The sequence below is a fragment of the Periplaneta americana genome, chromosome 15 (genome assembly GCF_040183065.1).
Source record: "Periplaneta americana isolate PAMFEO1 chromosome 15, P.americana_PAMFEO1_priV1, whole genome shotgun sequence".
Classification (NCBI taxonomy): Eukaryota; Metazoa; Arthropoda; class Insecta; order Blattodea; family Blattidae; genus Periplaneta; species Periplaneta americana.
In genome coordinates, this window is record NC_091131.1 from 118,321,093 (window position 1) to 118,340,161 (window position 19,069).

The window sequence follows — 19,069 nt, forward strand, 5'->3', positions numbered from 1 at the left end:
TTTTTTTTTTCCTTCTTTACGCATTCATTCAATCACTCACTCACTCTTGGTAGATTTTCGTGGAACTCGGTGGCTACAGTTTTTATCCCTAACGTAAAATTTTCTCGAGACTTAACAATCTGTAAAGACTTAATTTCCATTAAAAAAAACGCCTTAGGAAATTTGAAAAGTGAAATGTTAAAAAAATAACCAATTTTAAGGTACGTAAGCTATATTATTTTGAACTACATGTGATGACGGTGAACCGTAAGTCCGTAAGTAATGTCATTAATTTCAAGTTATTCTTCGAGATATTTCAAACAAAAAAGTTTAATATACAATTTTGCTTGTTTTAGCCTCATTTTCGAGATAGAAATTGTTTTATATGAAGCATTTCATAGCGTATTTTTGGAAAGCCATTGATTCAATTTCCAATATGCTCAGTCAGTTTAAGAGAACAATGTATTATGATAATAAGTTATTGAAACAATTTTAGTTTTGTCCTTTAAATGTGCAGAAATTTGATCCAAACAAATGTAAATTTTTGTTCTGCAAAGGAATTTCACAATGTTAGATTTGTTCGAATCAAATTTCTGCACATTTAAAGGACAAAACTAAAATCCTTTCAATAATTTGTTATCATAAATACATTTCTCTCTTAGAATGACTTACCATATTCGGAATTCAATCAATGGCTTTCCCAAAACACGCTATGAAGTTTTTTATATAAAAAATTATTTCGAAAAGGAAGCAAAAGCAAGCAAAACTGTATTACGTTTTTTTGTTTGAAATATCTCAAAGAATAATCCTCAGAAATTACATTACTTACGGTTCATCCTATATAAATGCATACAAGTAGTACAGAAAAAGCCGTGTCATGTAATTTTCTTATCATACGTTTTACACAGTAACTAATGATACTGTTATTTTATGTTACCTTGTATCAAATGAATTGTACGCATCCACTAACACAGTGGTCTTCAACCGGGTTCATTTGTATGGTCATTCCAAATACACAGCAATACATTATCATAGCGTCTTCATCATTTTGCTGTTTGCTTATTAACCGAAAGAAATTATAAATACTTCACACGTTCAGATTAGCTTTCACAAGAATTATTATGTAGCCCAATTGCATCTGTATGATTTTAATTTAGTCCTTTGTGTACAAAAGGATGAATACCATTGGTCTAAAATATTTATTTCTGTCCACAAATTTACAAGCCTACAATCATTTCAATACTATAAATACACGATAATGGTCGCATGAGTGAAAAAAAAAGCACTAGAGATATTCTATTGTATAACGATACCCAGTGTTTTTTTTTCTTACGGTACTCTGTTCCAGCACCTTTTTGTTATATTTTTCATGACACTGCGAGAAATGTTCGAATTTAGCTGCCAATATATTGTGAGGCTTTTCCCACCTCAACTTCATTGTCTCTCCACTGATATTATCCCTGCTATTAACACCATGAGGAGCTTGCTTCTTATTAGAATTGTTGGGTCTCCTTTCATCAACTTCAACCCTGACAAATATGTTAAATTTTGTTTGCTAAGAGGCCGGCATGCTGCAACAGACGTCACATGGACAGACCATAACAGGAAATGAGAAAATATTAAAGAAATGGCTATGTTGTACAAAATCTTCTAATACTTTGGGTACCGGTATGTAGTTTAGTAAATGCGTTTGTTACAAACCAATTTACTAATTTGTTAACCCAAATTCATTCGCTTTATACTAATATTGATTTAATTTGTATTTCTTCTAAAAGATGCATTAAGATGTGAAAATAAATAAGGGTTAATTTTGTTTTAACATAAATTTTTTCTGAACTTTGTTTAAGCCTTGAATTCCGGTGCACTGGGCAGTAATCATCTCCCCGGCCATTCCAATAAATTTTACACAGAGGTTCCATCACATTTTTCTCTATAAAAGAAATACTGATGATACCGATATTTCTTGATGGGATGAGAAACAATTAGCCGAATCTTGCGCGGATTGGATTTTAAATAGGAATCTACGATATTCTAAATGATAACTAAACATTATTTCTATGTTTCATCAAGCACTTCTCCACTTCTACTTAATTGAGCGAACACATTATTAAATTTGCATGCAAATACGACCGTGTTCGAGTTATTTGTTTGTATGACTTGTATACAGAAAAGCTTCCTGCAGAATCTTGATGCCATTTTTCGCATTATCTGCATGAAAGCATTAGCAATTGCGCTCGATAAAATACAGTGACGAAGCATCTTGAAAAGCTCTGGAAAGGCGGCTTCCATTAGATTTTTAGACTAACAATATTATTTGACAATCACTTGCCCTAAAATTCGTTAACAGTAATGAATTAGAAGCGAGCGTTAGTGTATAATATCAACATTTTTTTAAACTTTATTTTAAAATTATTGTAGTGTGTCAAAACGATAGGGAGAATTTGGGTATGGAAAATAACCAATCAGGACGTGTTCTGGTAGGTATTTTTTTTTCCGTATTTAATTTGATATTGTTACAGTTTTAAGATTTCTTTTATAATGTGTTCATTGCAATATAACTTGAGGATTATTATTTCGTAAATTATAAATGAATTATCGTGATTACATGTGTATTGATTGTAATTATTGTGTGTCATGTGATTATTTAAGGTCTAAATGGCAGTTGTATTAGCCAAGGAAAGCTATGTGAATTGCAGTGTCACGGACACTGTAGCCATAGCAGTGGGTCTGATAGCTCTTACGAAATGTGACATTGTTGTATGTGTGAGTTATAAACTCGAAGAAGAAGAAGAAGAAGAAGAAGAAGAAGAAGAAGAAGAAGAAGAAAATTGCATGCCCCATGCAATTGATATAATTCGGGAGGATGAGTTGCGTTTAAGCGAGACTTTTAACTTTCAGTAAAAACATAACAGTACCGATAAGAAAATAAATTAAAAACTAGCTTTTCTATCAAGGGCTTGCCTTTTGATGACCATAATCCCAGATCACATATATAACAGATTGATCATCCCTATGTTAAAATCGGTAGCACTTTGAAGAGAACAACCGCCAAGATCGCCACCCTTCCACTGTAAACGAACACGAGATGGCAGTACAGTCGCTAATGCAATTCAAATGGGAGGTATGACGTAACTCCTTATGTAACAACTAGATGGCAGCATAATACATCTGACAAAAGTTGTTACCGTCAAAGCATATAACGGGGAGCAATCTGGGTATATATGATCTAGGCCATAATGAACCCAATTTTTTTTTTCTGGTAGTGGAAATTGTATGGATTATTAAAAGTTTAGAGATATTGATATTGAATTATCATATTCAACAGATTTTTTTTCAGACAGTGGCATTCAGAATAACCTTTTTTAAAACTCAAGAAATAAAAACGACGATATCAGCCCTTCTTTTGATAGAATTATACTGAATGAAGAGACAATTATTGCAACAGATTGACATTATTGGTTATGCTGCTGTTAGGACAAAAGATAACTATTTCGAGGAAATAAAATTGACTTGAGGGAGGTGGGATATGATGATAGTGACTGGATTAATCTTGCACAGTATAGGGACCAATGACGGGCTTATGTGAGGGTGGCAATGAACCTCTGGGTTCCTTAAAAGCCATTTGTAAGTAAGGTCGTTTCATAATATTAACTTTATGGCACAAGTTATGCCATCTTAATAGAAGTCATTATGTTTTAGTTGGAATGGTAATATTTTTCCGCAGTGGCACAATAATGTAGCATATTGTGAACGATTTTCACTCGATTGTTTATAATGGTGTACAAAGGAATAGGTTTGCAATGACTGCTGATCCTTTAAGAAGAGGGACCCCGGACCCCTTTCATATCTGCATAGTCTTCTGTACCAGAAAGGGGTAAAAACTTTGAAGTCGCAACGAAAAATATAAACAATTCTGTAGCCTGTATAATTAATTTGTCTTAGGAATTATTGTTTTATAACCTACGCTTTTTAGTATTTATATAGACGATCTAGTGAGAAAGTGGAAACAACTAGTGAATATAGGTTTTCAAATGTCAAAGAATAACTTTTTAAATATACTGTTATTTGCCGATGATTTAGTTGTTATTCAGAATAGTGAGTCTGCCCTACAAAAATCTATTTTTAAACTTAATGAAATTGGAGAACAATATAATATGAAAATTCCTCTAATAAAGACAAAGGTAATGGCATTTATAGGGAAGGAACCGATTAGAACAAAAATAGCTATAAATAACTGCTGCATAGAACAGGTAAGCCATTTTAATTATTTGGGAAGTGATATTGGCTTAGATAAAGACTATGACGTGGACAATAAAATATCTAATTTTCAAAGAGTATGTGGAACAATTAATAGAACATTTAGAAACAAAATACGTAAAGAAACAAAATTAAAATTTTATAAAGTCATGGCTGTACCTACGCTGGCATACGGAAGTGAGACTTGGACATTAACCAAGAAGCAACAAAGCAAAATACAGACGACAGAAATGAAATTTCTAAGAAATGTGAAGGGATGTATGAAGAGAGACTTAATAACAAATGAAAACAAGAGAAGAGTTAGAAATTTTTAATATAAATGAAAGATTAAAAGATTTTAAACAAAATTGGAAAGAACTTGTCGATAGAATGCCAGATACCAGACTTACTAAACAAATAATGCAATATCATCCTAAAGGAAGAAGATCGGTGGCCAGACCTAGGAAACGATGGCTGGAGGACTTTGAAGACGGAACAGGCATTTGATTGCCTATGCCATGAAGTGAAGAAGAAGAAGAAGAAGAAGAAGAAGAATTGTTCTCTGTTATACTTTACTTATACTACTTTATACTATACATTTTATTCATTTATATATCTATTCTATGTAATACAAAAAATCACGAAGAAAATTGTCTGATTGGAATAAATTATCATTTTGTGTTGCTTATTTTAATAAGAATCATTAATGTTTACAAATAAAAATGTTTCATATTATGTAACTGATTCGTAAATACAGATTATGAATGAAAATATTTAATTGGAAACCAGTGAAAAGGCAATGCACAAAGACAGACATGTGACCTTACCATTACTATTTTTAAGTTAACAGGGCTGTTGAAAACATGCCTTGTCATATATATATATATATATATATATATATATATATATATATATATATAATTTTACTATACTTCCTCTTTGTATATCTTGTAATGAATAAGTAAAATGGTTGCCAAGAACACTTACACATCAATTTTGGCTTCACTGAGATATAAGACAATTTATAAAAAATCTTTTATTATTTTACAGTAAATAGTGTAATACTGATATTTCAGAAAGAATGACTATAAGTGTCGTTATCCTATGTGTAGGATGAAGGATTTTATCTTGAAATATTTTGCACCATCATGGATGGGAGAGATGTAGAATTAAAGCATCGATTTGTTCCTTGGCTATATTACATACAGGAGACAGGAGAACCAAAATTGACGAATTTTTCTAGTTTTCAGAATGATAAGAAATCATTCTCCTATTGTTAAACTCTTTCTACTCCTTTTTTAATAATTTATTTTGTAGAGCATACTTGCTGGCCAGACATACTTCATTTTCAAAATTATATTTTAAACAGTCACATAGAATATTTAAATCCTCCATTGTACATAAATACGTTTTTTTCTTTCGTTTGCATTCTTTTTTCTGAAGGAAAGAATATTCGTTTTATTATGCTTGTTTCTTAAAAGAAGAAGAAAAAATCTGTTGGCACTCCTGTTGAATCAGGTGTGCATTAAAGAAGTGTTGATTATGTGCAATGATATGCAGTAATAAGTTTGGTATCCCTGTGGCTAGACTGCAGCACCAGTCAGCATTATTGATTGATTCACCTACTCGCTTACACAGTCTCTCTTACTCGCTCCCCATTCAGAGTCTCTCCCAGCCTCCCCCTTCATACTGTACTGTACCGTCTGACTTGGAGTCTGCTCCCTCCCCAAGTAGGTCATAAAACTGAGAATTTACACGTCACCGCAGCCACCACACCTCCAAAGGTTTTTAAAATTCTTTCAGGTGTACGAAGAGAACCTGGTATCAAAATGTTTGTTTTCTGTTGTTTGTATTTGCAAGACAACCAGCGGTACAAACGTAAATAGCTGCGAAGTAATTGTGTATCTTTCAGTCAAATTGTAATTAGGTAAAGTGAAAAATTAAGTAGTGTTAAAACCTTTTACTTACAATAAGTAGTATAATTTGGTTTTATCGTCAGCTTGTATAATTTGTATTTGAGTGTTTTGACAGTTGCAACATGTGAAGTGACAGCATGTGGTGAAATAACACACACACACACACATCCAGAAGGAGAAAAATTATTGTTCTATATTTATAATTATATTTTAATGTGAATTATAAACAACAAATTATTGATTACTATAAGCATTTCTTAGTAAAAAGAGAAAGGATTATGTAATGTTCAGTTATACAGTGAGCGAAATTGTTTGATTTGTGAATTGCTTGCTTTCATGTCAAAAAGTTGATGTGAAAGAAGCAAAGAATGTCGTTAAAAATTATATTTGCATCTAAATCATTAATACTGTGCAGATAATTTTTTTTGTTAAACATAAATAGAATGGCATATATACAGTTTCTCACACTTCATATGCACATTTCTGTATGCTTAAAGTGCACCTTAAGAAATGGAATACAGTGTTAGTTTTTATAAGTCAATATATATCTTTTTTAGTAGACTGACTAGGAAAACTTTAAATAACAGTTAAAACTACATCTACAGTTGGTGTATTTTTGCTCAGAGTAAGAGTTACACAATATTACAGGTATTTGTTTTTCTACCATCTTCATGGTCTATACATAGAATGATTTCGGTGGTGTTTAGGTAAAAGGACTTAACCCTCATTTTTTAAAAGTGACTTTTTTGCTGTAATTAGTTAAAATTTAACTACAAATCGTGAAGATGTTTTTTGACAGTTATATCCACATTCCTTCAATTTAAAGTTACTAATAATAATGTGTTAAAATTTAATTTTTGTTGTTTCTGAAAATACCTAAACACCATCGATTTAATGTTATGTTCTCTCTCATACTGTAACAGTAAATCAAACATCATCAAGCAAATTCTTCAGTTCTTTTTTCAACTTATGTGTCAGTCTGTAAATTATTTTTTATTTTCTACAGTTTTCCTCTTTCTCAAACTCAAATGAAGAATGTAATGGTTAGAATGCGTACTTGAATATTTATCCCTGCTAAATGCAAAGTGGAGCTGATTGTCCTCAGATTTCTACACAATTAGTTTAAAATAGTTCACTCAGTAAAGCTTCTTAGCTCCAATCTTAAGTATATTGAATAAATTAATCAGTCTGTGCTTATCTAGTAGATATCTACTAGATAAGCATAGATTGTTTAATTTATTCAATATACTTAAGATTATAACTTGCTTATCGGAAACTTCATACATAATGAAATTCTTAGCTCCAGCTTTTATGAAGCAACATTTATGCTTACCTCCACCAAAGCTGCACTAGTGCATATTATCACAACGAAAATATTATGTTAAAATGAAAACAGTCGCTGAAAACAATGTGGTGGAAGTAATTGGCCCTTAGTTTTATTTACTCTGAAAATACTGAACAGAGAGAGGAGTAGAAAACACGACCAAACCTTGTATACATTGTTTAAACAATATCATGGCTTCCCACAGGTTTCTGAGTTGATGACAGGCGTCAGTGATGTGGAAAACGATTTGCACTATGCATTTATAAACACTGTAGAATAGGTTAGCAATACTCTTGCTATTTTTATTTTATTTTATTAAGCATCGTCAATAAAAAAAAAAAATACTGTTGTCTTCCCCCTTTCTGCAGTTGCCCTCATTTAACTAGAAATTAGGTCCATAATAATTATATCAGTAGTGCGATTGCTTTTCCATTCTCTTTTACATTACAATACAGTTTATGGTTTTTTGTTCTCTCTTTATTTCTAAGTAATAATAAACAGAAATGTTTATAATTTTCAATTTTAAAATAGTTAGATATTAATGTAACCAATAAACACTCGAAAGTCTTTATTTTGAGGTTAATTTATGTAACTTCATTGCACAGTGTCCATTAATTAATATATAATTTCTAAAACATAAATTAAAGAATATTACATCTTTCCTCTATGACTGTTAATAATGCCCATGGTAAACTTAACATTAAATGAATTACCAAAACATGAATCAGATAATCATATATTTCAATTATACAGTAATTAATATCTTCACAATTACTCTTATTGCATCAACCATTTTAAAATCTTCATTGAACATCATCAATCACCATCTCTATTCATCTTTATAATATTCAATGTATATTATTTATTTTCAATAAATTTTTATCGTTTTGATAGCTACCACATCTTGTCACAGAATATTCTTTTTTTAAATTTCATTATGTATTTTTTTAACATTAATTTACATTTTCTTTTTTGTTCATTTGAATTGATTAGGATGCCGAGATTTTAAATCCACGATTTGGACGGCTATCATTTCGATGATATTCTCTCTATGTATATTGCTGGATAAAAAATTCATAATGGTATGAATGCGCTATAGTAGTCTCCTCAAATTACACACTTTCATATAAATTCCCTGATAGTTTCACAATCTATTCATGTGAGTTTTATACAATAAAACAGGATATCATACAAATTTAAAAAAAAAGAAATCCATAACAAATGTATTATTTTCTCAGATTTCATGAGTGCTCTTTTAGCTCTTCCTAACAGTTACTCATTCAATAAATGTATTCAAAGAATTGAAGTAACCTATAACCAAATTATTAATAAAGGAAAAGAAATCATATCTAAATGGATACCGTACATACCATATCATAAAGAAACATCAGGAAATGAAATTGCCCCAAGGAAACTAAAGCAGCTACTTCGTTATCACGGAAATACGCAATAATTCTCATAATGCCTATTCATATTACTAAGTACCGTACTTTACTAAAAATATCAGGAAAAATGGAAGTTGCTGCCCTGAGCACGAGTACCAGTATGTTCTCTTTCTGGGGTTACTAAAGAGATTTTTTATAAAAAAAATACGTATCTTTGTTCTAGCAATAAATTTATTATTATTATTATTATTATTATTATTATTATTATTATTATTATTATTATTATTATTATTCATCTAATAGCAAATTAAAACAAATAATAGAAAATGATTTAAGCTAATTATGTATCCCACTGAACACTGATTAGAAAAAATCGAGTCATTATGCATAACTTGAGAATTGGTCATTAAAAAATTACTCATTCATATCTTCTCTCTAAACAAGCACAACCAAAATGCGAAACCTGTAATAATTTTCTTCCTATAAAACACCAAATTGTCGACTGCCAAAGATATCAATCTTGTAGACGGAAATATACAACGTAGTATTCCAGATCGGATTCAAAGTGCGCTATAACATTATCCAGCATTTGTCAGCAGATTATACTACTATATTTTTGAAGAATATAAAAATCTGCTGTCAAATTTAAAATGTGGTTAATTCTATTTTATGTGTATCAGTATCGGTCATATTATTATAATAATGCCGTTTATTATTTAGACATATTATCATTTAATCTATTTATTGTTTTTTATGTTGTATAATTCACCATTTCATTGTTAATTTATGTATTGTGGTCATGATATGACTTAATTGTTAAAAGAATAAAAATAATAAAATAAATTATATAAAAATGCTTTTATTTATTTATTTATTTATTTATTTATTTATCTATCAGAGCCTATCATTAGACAAAGCATACAAAAGAAATTAGGGAACAAACATACAATGATAGCCAACAAGGAAAATTATAATGGCACATCAGTTTTTTTCAATCCAGTGAGTTAGAATGCATAAGTGATTCCGTAAGTGTTTGATTGACTCTCTAATTAAGAAACTTCTCTTTTACTGTTGAATAATTTCGAAGTTTAATTAATAATTTGGTTGTCTTTAACAGTCGTATTAATGATATCATTGCAGACTAGAGTCTTGACAGTCCTGAATTTCTTTTAATTAAGGGACTTAAGTAAGTTGAGCACGAGTATTGAATGTCAAGCTTTCAATTTTGATATTAGTATTTGGAGATACAAAATGCCACTTGCTTATTCGAGTACTAGAATATTTCGAAACTCCTATTGCTTTATAGCTACGTATATGAAAGGATATAATGGCGTACATAAATATATACCGGTATTGAACAGTTATTTATAATGTTACTTTGTGTGATTTCAGACGAGCAGTACATTCTGGTCGCGGGATGACATATACATCGATGATGATGGCAACCTGGAGGGTTCGGGTGGAGGTCAGCGGGAGGTGAAGGACGACCTCGAGTCAAGTGGGTCAGGTTTTGGCCCCGATGACGAAGACGGCTATTCTGGTTCAGGTGGTGGTGAGTCTAAATTCTAGGCATGGACTGTTGTCTTGCCTGCACAGTATTTTACCTGCATGCAACACCACTCAGTTCCTGGTCTCACTATAACAGAATGTGAAAACAATATGATTTTAAAATACTGACGATGGATAGCCAAGTTATGGCACTTTGGAGGTATAACATCAGTATTAAGGAACACATTTTAAATATTATATTGTGATGTCTGGCAGACCCACAGTATTATAAGATTCTAGTGTTGGACTAAAGATATACCCTTCCCTACCCCACATTAATTTATAAATCGGCACAAAAGGAGGAGATAAAACAAGACAGATAGATATACCCAATTTATGATAGGACATTGTTTAAATATGCTGTCTATAAAATAATGTTGCATACAGCTATGTTGATATCGCCTGCTTGAAAGTATCTGATGGCTGCTTATACTGCCTTCTCATAAGACCATTCTAACAATGCTTTCTCTGAAATGGTAGGTGGCAGCACCAAATATTCTCTGTTCATCCTAGGGTTGCCAACCCTTCCGTATTTCCCGGGATCTCCCGTACTTTTAATAGTCTCCCAGCTCCCGTATTTTCCTTCTCTTTGAGCATTTTTATCCCTTATTTTTGCATACTGTACAAATCTTTATTTTAAACACTTGATTTTAACGTGAATTATGTTAATTTATATGATGAATTCTGTTGTTCAAGAGATCCCTTAAAATGTGCAGTCTCTTTAGAAAGTAATACTTGCCAGAAATGGGTTTTGGTCTTCACCTGTTTAAAATCAAACCATATTAATATTATAAATTTGAAGAAAAAATACAAACTGCGAGTTTTATTTTAAGCATATCAAGTAGTAATGCTCATACAAAGAGGGTGTTCCATCTCATGAACAATAATTGGACATATATGCGCAACAGGAGCACGAAACATCTAATCCAACCAGAGAACTGTAAACTGCAGTCAACTTAAGTTATTATGCAAAACAAAATCTGTCTCAAAATACTCTTAATTCAGATCTAGCTGTCGCAGTGTAGAATTAAAATGTTTAGTAACTGAATTAACAATTTTTCAATTTTCTCTGTGAAATTTTGTCTATTTCTTAGCCTCCCATATTTTCTTCAAAAAAAGTTGGCAACCTTAGTTCATCCATATATCTGCTCCAAACTATAAAAAAGTTATTCTATCTATTTTGTGCCAGTGTGACATATTGAAGTGTGTTAAGAATAATAATCATTAGAAACTTGTGTCAGAAACTCTTGTGGATAAATTCGTGAAACCTCTACTTAACAATGTAAGGAAGTTCCACACAAAATAAGTTTTCCGGTTTTCTTGTTCTTTCAAGAGTAAAGAATATAATAGATTAACGAAGAGGAATAAGAAGTTATTACAGTTGCGAAACAAAGTAATATTTTAATCACATACTACAAATATAAAGCATAGGATCTGTATCCACAAGCAACTTCACTTGCCAGTAGGAGCTGCCATCTAGTGACAGTTTTTTTTCTATTCATGTTACATGTTTGACCATTGAATGAACTGGCAGTATAAGCAGCCATCGGATGCATGAATATGTTAGAGCAGGCAGTGGTTGATATAGATATTGTATTGGATTACAGAGATTTCAAAACTTGTGTGGTAATAAAAATAAATGCCCGAAAGTGGAATTAAAAAAAGAAACACGATCGAAGTGGTTTTGTAAAATCATAGCTAACATAGCCATTAATTCTACTTCCTGATTGTGAAACATTTACGCAAATAGACATTTAAACAAACAGTCTGCAGAAATGAAATTATATTATTAAATAGAGTCCTGATTTGTATGAATGAAAGTAATATAGGAGAAATACCGGTACCAAAGAAATGACACAATTTTCTCTCTTATTTTTCCATAATGTAAAAATCGTTATTCTAAACATTTTATTTTGCTGTGAATGATGATAAATTATATGATGAATTTTGTTATTCCAAGAGATGCATTAAAATGTGCAGTCTTTGTAGAAGGTATGCTTGCCAGAAATGGGTTTTAGTGCTCACCTGCTTAAAGTCAAACCATGTTAATGTTATAAATTTTGAAGAACGTAGTGAGTTTTGTTCTAAGCATACCAAGTAGTAATACTCATAGAAAGAGGGTGTTTCATTTCATAACAATAATTGGACAGAATATGTTCGAAACAGGAGCACGACACATTTAATCGAACAGAACTGCAAACTGTAATCGACTTCAACTATTACGCAAGACAATGTATCAAAACACTCTTAATTTAAACCTAGCTGACAAAGTGTAGTTTTTGATAGGCTAAGTAAGCTGAATAATTTGTCAATTTTTCTATGTGAAATTTTGTCGATTCCTTAGTCTCCCGTATTTTCTTCAAAAAAAAGTTGGCAACCCTAGTTTGCACCCATTCAAATTTTCACATTCGAATCTTATCGTTGCTAAGGAAGGAAACCTTTCTTTGGCAATTCAGTAACATTACACATGACATAATCATTTAATTCAATAATAGATGAGATTCTGTATTACAAACTAAAGCTGACTTTGCAATGAGAACAGCAAAGAGACTTCTAACAACTCCTTCTATTACAGTATGTAATTATTAAATAATTCATGAAACTGTCAATACTAGAAATGAAGTGAAATAGGGTTAAGCCATAGCTTTCTGGATGCATTCAAATGAATTATATATATATTTTTTTTTATCTAATGGCGAGTACTTGGCTGTTCATCATTCACCCATATGAAGCCAGTAGTGTAGAAGTGTAGACCAATTTACTGACAAGAGTCGTATATAATGAGAATGAATTGATCACTCATTCGTTATAACTTGGATAGTGGGACAAGAAAAATGTTATAGAATGTAAAATTATGATAAATAATATACTAATTCAAGAAATTTCTTCTTTGGGATATCATATCTAATTCAGTTATGAAACTGAATAGTTTCAAATAATGTGTGACACAATTAAAACAAGATTTGACACACTCCTGAAATGTTATAAAGTAGTAGCTGTATTGACACAGCTGCATGGAGTAGAATGCCCAAAATACTGAAAACGGCATTTATGTTAAGAAGCCTACTTGTTGGTGATATAAAGGTCAGAAGAATGCATAAAACGAACAGAAGGTCCAGAAATACACTTTCTCCGAGGAATTAGCAACTGTAGGAGAACTGACCATGTCAGAAATCAGAATGTTACAGCCAATTTAAATATTCTTAATTTATAGGATAAAATCAATTGTGATTCGATATAGCACAACCATGTGATGAGAATGGAAGCAATAAGATATCCCAAATTGTTGTATAGCCTAAATATGTTAAGCATTTCATATGAAAAAGTTGCCCTTTCAGTTACTGCTGGCATATAGCTCTACAGTTATGGCACTCCAGACTCCCTGTTAGTTTATCAATTATAACACAAGTGATATATCAATAATGAAAAATGTATTGAAACTTGAAGGCATTTTGAAGATTTTCTACTAGCCTTATATTTCTCATATGTAAGGTAACATATTGTGGAAATATATTTTTGTCACAATTCATCATAGTGTATTGTTTCAATGCTTACTTCATCATAATTATATCACTGTCATTAAATACTGGTATAAATTTGTGAAAAGAGAATATTGTGAAACTAAGAGCTAAATAGTGACGTGATATACCATTTATGGAAAGCTTTAGAACAATACAGTATTAGTAAGAATATTATAATGCAATCAAAAGATTGTGTCAAAATTATTTTAAAAAAATTGAGGCACTGAGATAAAAAACGGGACTAGTCATGCAAAGATCATTTTGAGAAGAAAACAAAAACTTCACAGACTGCATTATACTTGCTTTAACCCCTTGTTTTTGGTATTGTTGCTTTGCATTTGGCCAGATATACTTGCCCCACAAGGAGTTAATTTTTTTAGGAAACGTAACATGTAGAAAATAGTTTTGAGAACTGTTGACATGTCCCCTTTTTGATCTAAAAAATAGTAAATAAATGTTAAATAGGGTAATATTTTTTGATATTATATTACTATTGTTATATAAACATTAAAGCACAAAATTATGTTTATAAACAAGTTGACACCTCAGTAAAACACTATCCAATTGGGTAACCTTCACTGTCTCACAACTCACTTCAGAATCTTGGAATGCTGGATCATTTTGTTTAACACTATCTCGAAGTGCATGAAACACTTTGTTAGAAGAAGGGGACTGACTAGTCACTTGACAAGTCCCGTTTTTCAACTTAACGCTAGAATTCTACAATGTTCCATGCAAGTGACAACTTCCATTTTTACAGTAAAGAATGAAGGGTTGTTCATATAATATGGGAGCACTCTTAACTCGGATACCCCAAAATTGATGATAAGTCCCGTTTTTTTATTTCAGCTCAATTAAAGTAGGCAAATAACTCTCTTCAGTAGGGTTGCCATACGTCCGTATTTTGTATGGACAATTTATATTTTAAGATCCATTAGTTGCTACATCCTTCAAGAGATTGCATCTACTTATTAAATAGCAACTAACAGTAATAGCCACTGTTTTGTACACTTTGGATTCAAAGATACGATCAAGATACCGTACATAAAGATACCAGAGTACTGCATTTTTACAGATTACAGATCTCATTTCCAGGAGAAAACACAAATTTTTCCCCTAGACAGCTAAACAGGCACTGGCAATACTGATCACTAGGCCTGAGAAATATATGCCGTCATATTACCAGTGTGCTTCATGCGCCTCTGATTTTGAGTACTTCTCAGAGTTGGGATGAGTTAACACAGTGTCTTTCGTTCGTTTGAACTAATGCTTATCATAGCAGTAAGTTAGTTCTCAGCATTTGGGTGGTTGAAAGCCACTCCTTTGAATTCGAAACACAACTGTTTGCTAAAGAAAAATTTAAAGACATTATTTTGTTTGTTAAAGAAAAATTGCACTATTGTAAATATATTTTATTGTCTGTCTCTAGAAAATACACCTAATATAACATTCACAAGTATAAGCCTTTTCATTTTACTATGTTAATATGATGGTGTATTACGTTTTTGTTTTACATAATTTTTAATTTCATGTCCTGTTGCAGTGAATAACAAACCACATTTTTAAATTTTCATAGGAGAATGATTACATGTTGCTAGAAGACACAGCCTTACATCTAGAAAAACTTCGTTCCACTTCTGCAGAAACAATGAGAACATATGTGAAATATTTTACACAAGCTTATCTATCTCAAAATCTTTATCATTATTAATAAATTTCCTCATTTTAAATTGTTACAAATTTTACACAGAGCTAAATATCCATAATGTTTATCCAGTATTTTTTTCATCTTGTTTTCTACATTTTTTTTCCTATTTTGTGTTCCAACTATTCAGTTTCGTCATAATATCATTGACTAGATGTTATTTTCTGTCTATAGAAAATACACCTAATATGACATTGACAAGACGTATTAGCATTATTATTTCACTATGTTAACATGATAGTGCATTACGCTGATCACTTTATATATTGTTGCAGTGAATAACAAACCAAATTTTTAAATTTTCAAAGGAGAATGATTGCCTCTTGCTAGAAAACACAGCCTCATATCTAGAGAAACTTCGTTCCACTTCTGCAGAAACAATGGGGACATATTTGAAATATTTTAAACAAGCATTATTTATTGTATCATTATTACAAATTTTCTCATTTGAAATTAAGTGACAAATTTCGTCCTCGGCATCTTGCTATTATTCTTCTTTACAAGATGTTGAATGCAAATCAAGCTTTCAGGTATAACTCCCTGTAAAGTTAATTTAAATAATTTCGAGGGAAAAATTGTTCCGGGGCCGGGTATCGAACCCGGGACCTTTGGTTAAACGTACCAACGCTCTCTCAACTGAGCTACCCTGGAACTCTAGTTCCCCGGGTTCGATACCCGGCCCTGGAACAATTTTTCCCTAGAAATTATTCAAGATGTTGAATGTTGCTTGTTACGAATAGCAGTATTCGGTCGTAATGTAACCGATCAACTAAGGTTCACTGCTGAATGAAACACACTGAAATCCCCCACCGCAATGCAATTACGTACTGGTACTTAAAGTCAGAGGCGCATGAAGCACAGTGTAACAGCACACAATTCTTAGCCCTACTGATTACTGTAGGTGAAAGGAATGAGGATTTCGAAGAAAATTTTCTGAACTTTTATGATCAGAGCATTTCATACCTCTAACTATGGAAGGGGAGTTTTGAAGGTGCTAAGAAGTTTTCCTGGATTGAAGTAGGTTCAGGTTATGTATTAGGCCTACATTGGATCGAGAAATCAGCTGAGTTTATAAATTCACTCGTTTCTAATCCTAATGCTGGTATCAAATTCGACAATCCTTTTGATGAGATCCTGCTCGTAAATCTTGCGGTTAGAAGGCCAAAGGAAATGTGAAGATAGTCTTCTTTAATACAAATAATATCCCCAATTTTTTTTTTAAACAAAGATGTCCGTATTTTTATATCTAGAACAATGGCAACTGTATTCTTCAGGATTATATGTAACATAGGGACTGCAACAAGGATTTGATTTGTTATTTTAAGATATACCACATATTCAAAGAAATATTTATAAAACTGGATGAAAAATGTGCAAAAATGGTATTGGAGATACATTATACCACTATAGCCTATATCATATTCTCTGCTATTTGCAGATGATCATTTATTAATTGTATAAAAGTATGGCGATTTAGTGTATGACCAGAAAACTATTATAAGGATATGGGTTATGGGGTTTGAAATTAAATATAAAGAAAAAAAAAAGTACATGGTCATAGGGAACATGTTAAGGGGTTTACAATTGGAAGACGGAGAAGAAATAAATCGGTCATGTAAATGAATATGTTTAAATGGAAATAATAAACCCAAGATGGAAATCATGACTCAGGTATTAATGAGCGAATTAATGAAGGACGAGCAGCATATCAAAACTAAACAGTGTTTTGGGGGATCAGGCTGTGACTTCTAAAACGAAGACTGATATTTATCGTGCAATAATTAAAAACACAATTTTCATATGCAGCAGAAACGTGAAATATAAAGGAAAAATGTTTAGCAAAATTAAATTAAACATAAACAGATACTTGGTGATGATTACTGGGATTTCTAGGAACGAAATTAAGAATGCAACAAAAAATGAACGAATTAGATTCCTTTTGGTTGGCATTGAAACAAAACAACTGGTTATGGACCTGTCAAGAGGATGGACGAGGGCAGGTTACCGAAAGAAGTTCTGGAATTGTATCCACCAGAAAGACGAAAACGAGGCAGGCCCAAACTTACTTAGTTACAAGGTGGAATGATGAGAGGGGGGGGGGGAGAAATGGAGGATGAAGATAAACTAAACAGGCGCAAGAAGATGTGATAACATAATACAACCTGCAGAATAAAAAATAATACTTGATAGTACCTTTTATTTCCATAGATGAAAAAAAAAATGTTTGAAAATTAATGCAGTTTATTTGTTATATAAGCCATTTTGATATAGGTAATAAAACTGGTTATTTTGACGAAACTGGTTATGTGTCATATTCATTATTGATAAGTTCCATCGAAAAGTTCAGAAAGCGCAAGATGATACTCAGAACATTTTCTGCAGTAGTACAGAAACTGTTAAAAATTGCAATGTGACATTAGTGAAACATGCATACGTAAAAAAGATTAAGCAATTTAGTGGATAAGAAGGGTATTGATATAGCCCTATAAAGTAAACATTTTTAAATACATTACTTTTTTCCTCGCCCAAAAAAAAAGTGGAATATTTCTGAATTTCACTTAAATAAAATGTGAAAACTTACTGAGATAATCGTCTTGTTAACTACAATTCAAGTAGAACATTAAAAACGTATTGTCAGAATAATATGTAAAAATATTCAGTGAATGTACTTTATCCAATGAATGCATAAAACTTCGAAAGAGGTTAATCTGAGAGATGAATTCCTCAGTAACAAATGCGTTAAGTAAAAGAAAGAACTATTTTATTGACCTCTGTTCCTTCAAATGAATTCTCCCTACATCACTTTAGATTAATTGACCTCTTGTCGCTTATTTAGTTGGTTGTAATTTAGTTGTAATTTTTTGTTATGTTACTGTAGGCTCGCTTAAAGCATATATGTTTATATTACTTGTTGGTGATACAGAGGTCAGAAGAATTAGATCACAGTAGCATGTTGGTTACCACAATAGGCTACATCCAAGTACCTCTTATGAGTAACAAAGAAAAAAAAAAAAGGAATCCGTAATTCTTATTTCCATTCTTCCAATTACATTACAGACTTCGTAGCTCCAGTTACATCTAAATCACTTTTTCAAATGCTGTTGATATAACAGATTCTTGTAAAATCATTGTATCAATGTTAGATTAATGTACTGACGATGTCATGAATAATAATTTCAATGGCTAATAAAATATTTAATTTAATATAATCTTGTGTATAAGCCACTTAAACACATTTCATACTTTCAATGTCTTGTGTACAAGGATTATAATGAAAATGGGAAACTTTGACCATATTTGTGTTCTAACACAGTCAATGTTAAATTCTTAGCAACTATCTGAAGGGTTAAGAAAATAAATTTCTGAAACTCATTCTTGTTATCACTTTTTTTTCTCTGCATATTTTCGTGCAATAACGTATATTAATGTAAGGAATCATAATGTAAACAGAGAAT

The 19,069-nt window shown here is 31.5% G+C and overlaps 1 protein-coding gene across 2 annotated transcripts in view; it reads left to right on the forward strand.

Moving 5' to 3' along the window:
• Positions 1–6,005: 6,005 nt before the first annotated feature.
• Sdc (Syndecan) overlaps positions 6,006–19,069 on the forward strand; it is a 44,181-nt gene continuing 31,117 nt past the window's right edge. The window contains exons 1-2 of one of the 2 annotated variants that reach the window (XM_069848048.1): positions 6,006–6,142; positions 10,233–10,386. The gene's annotated coding sequence lies outside the window, so the exon portion shown is untranslated. Of the gene's footprint in view, positions 6,143–10,232; positions 10,393–19,069 lie in introns of both variants that reach the window. The other variant, XM_069848047.1, reaches the window with a different exon arrangement.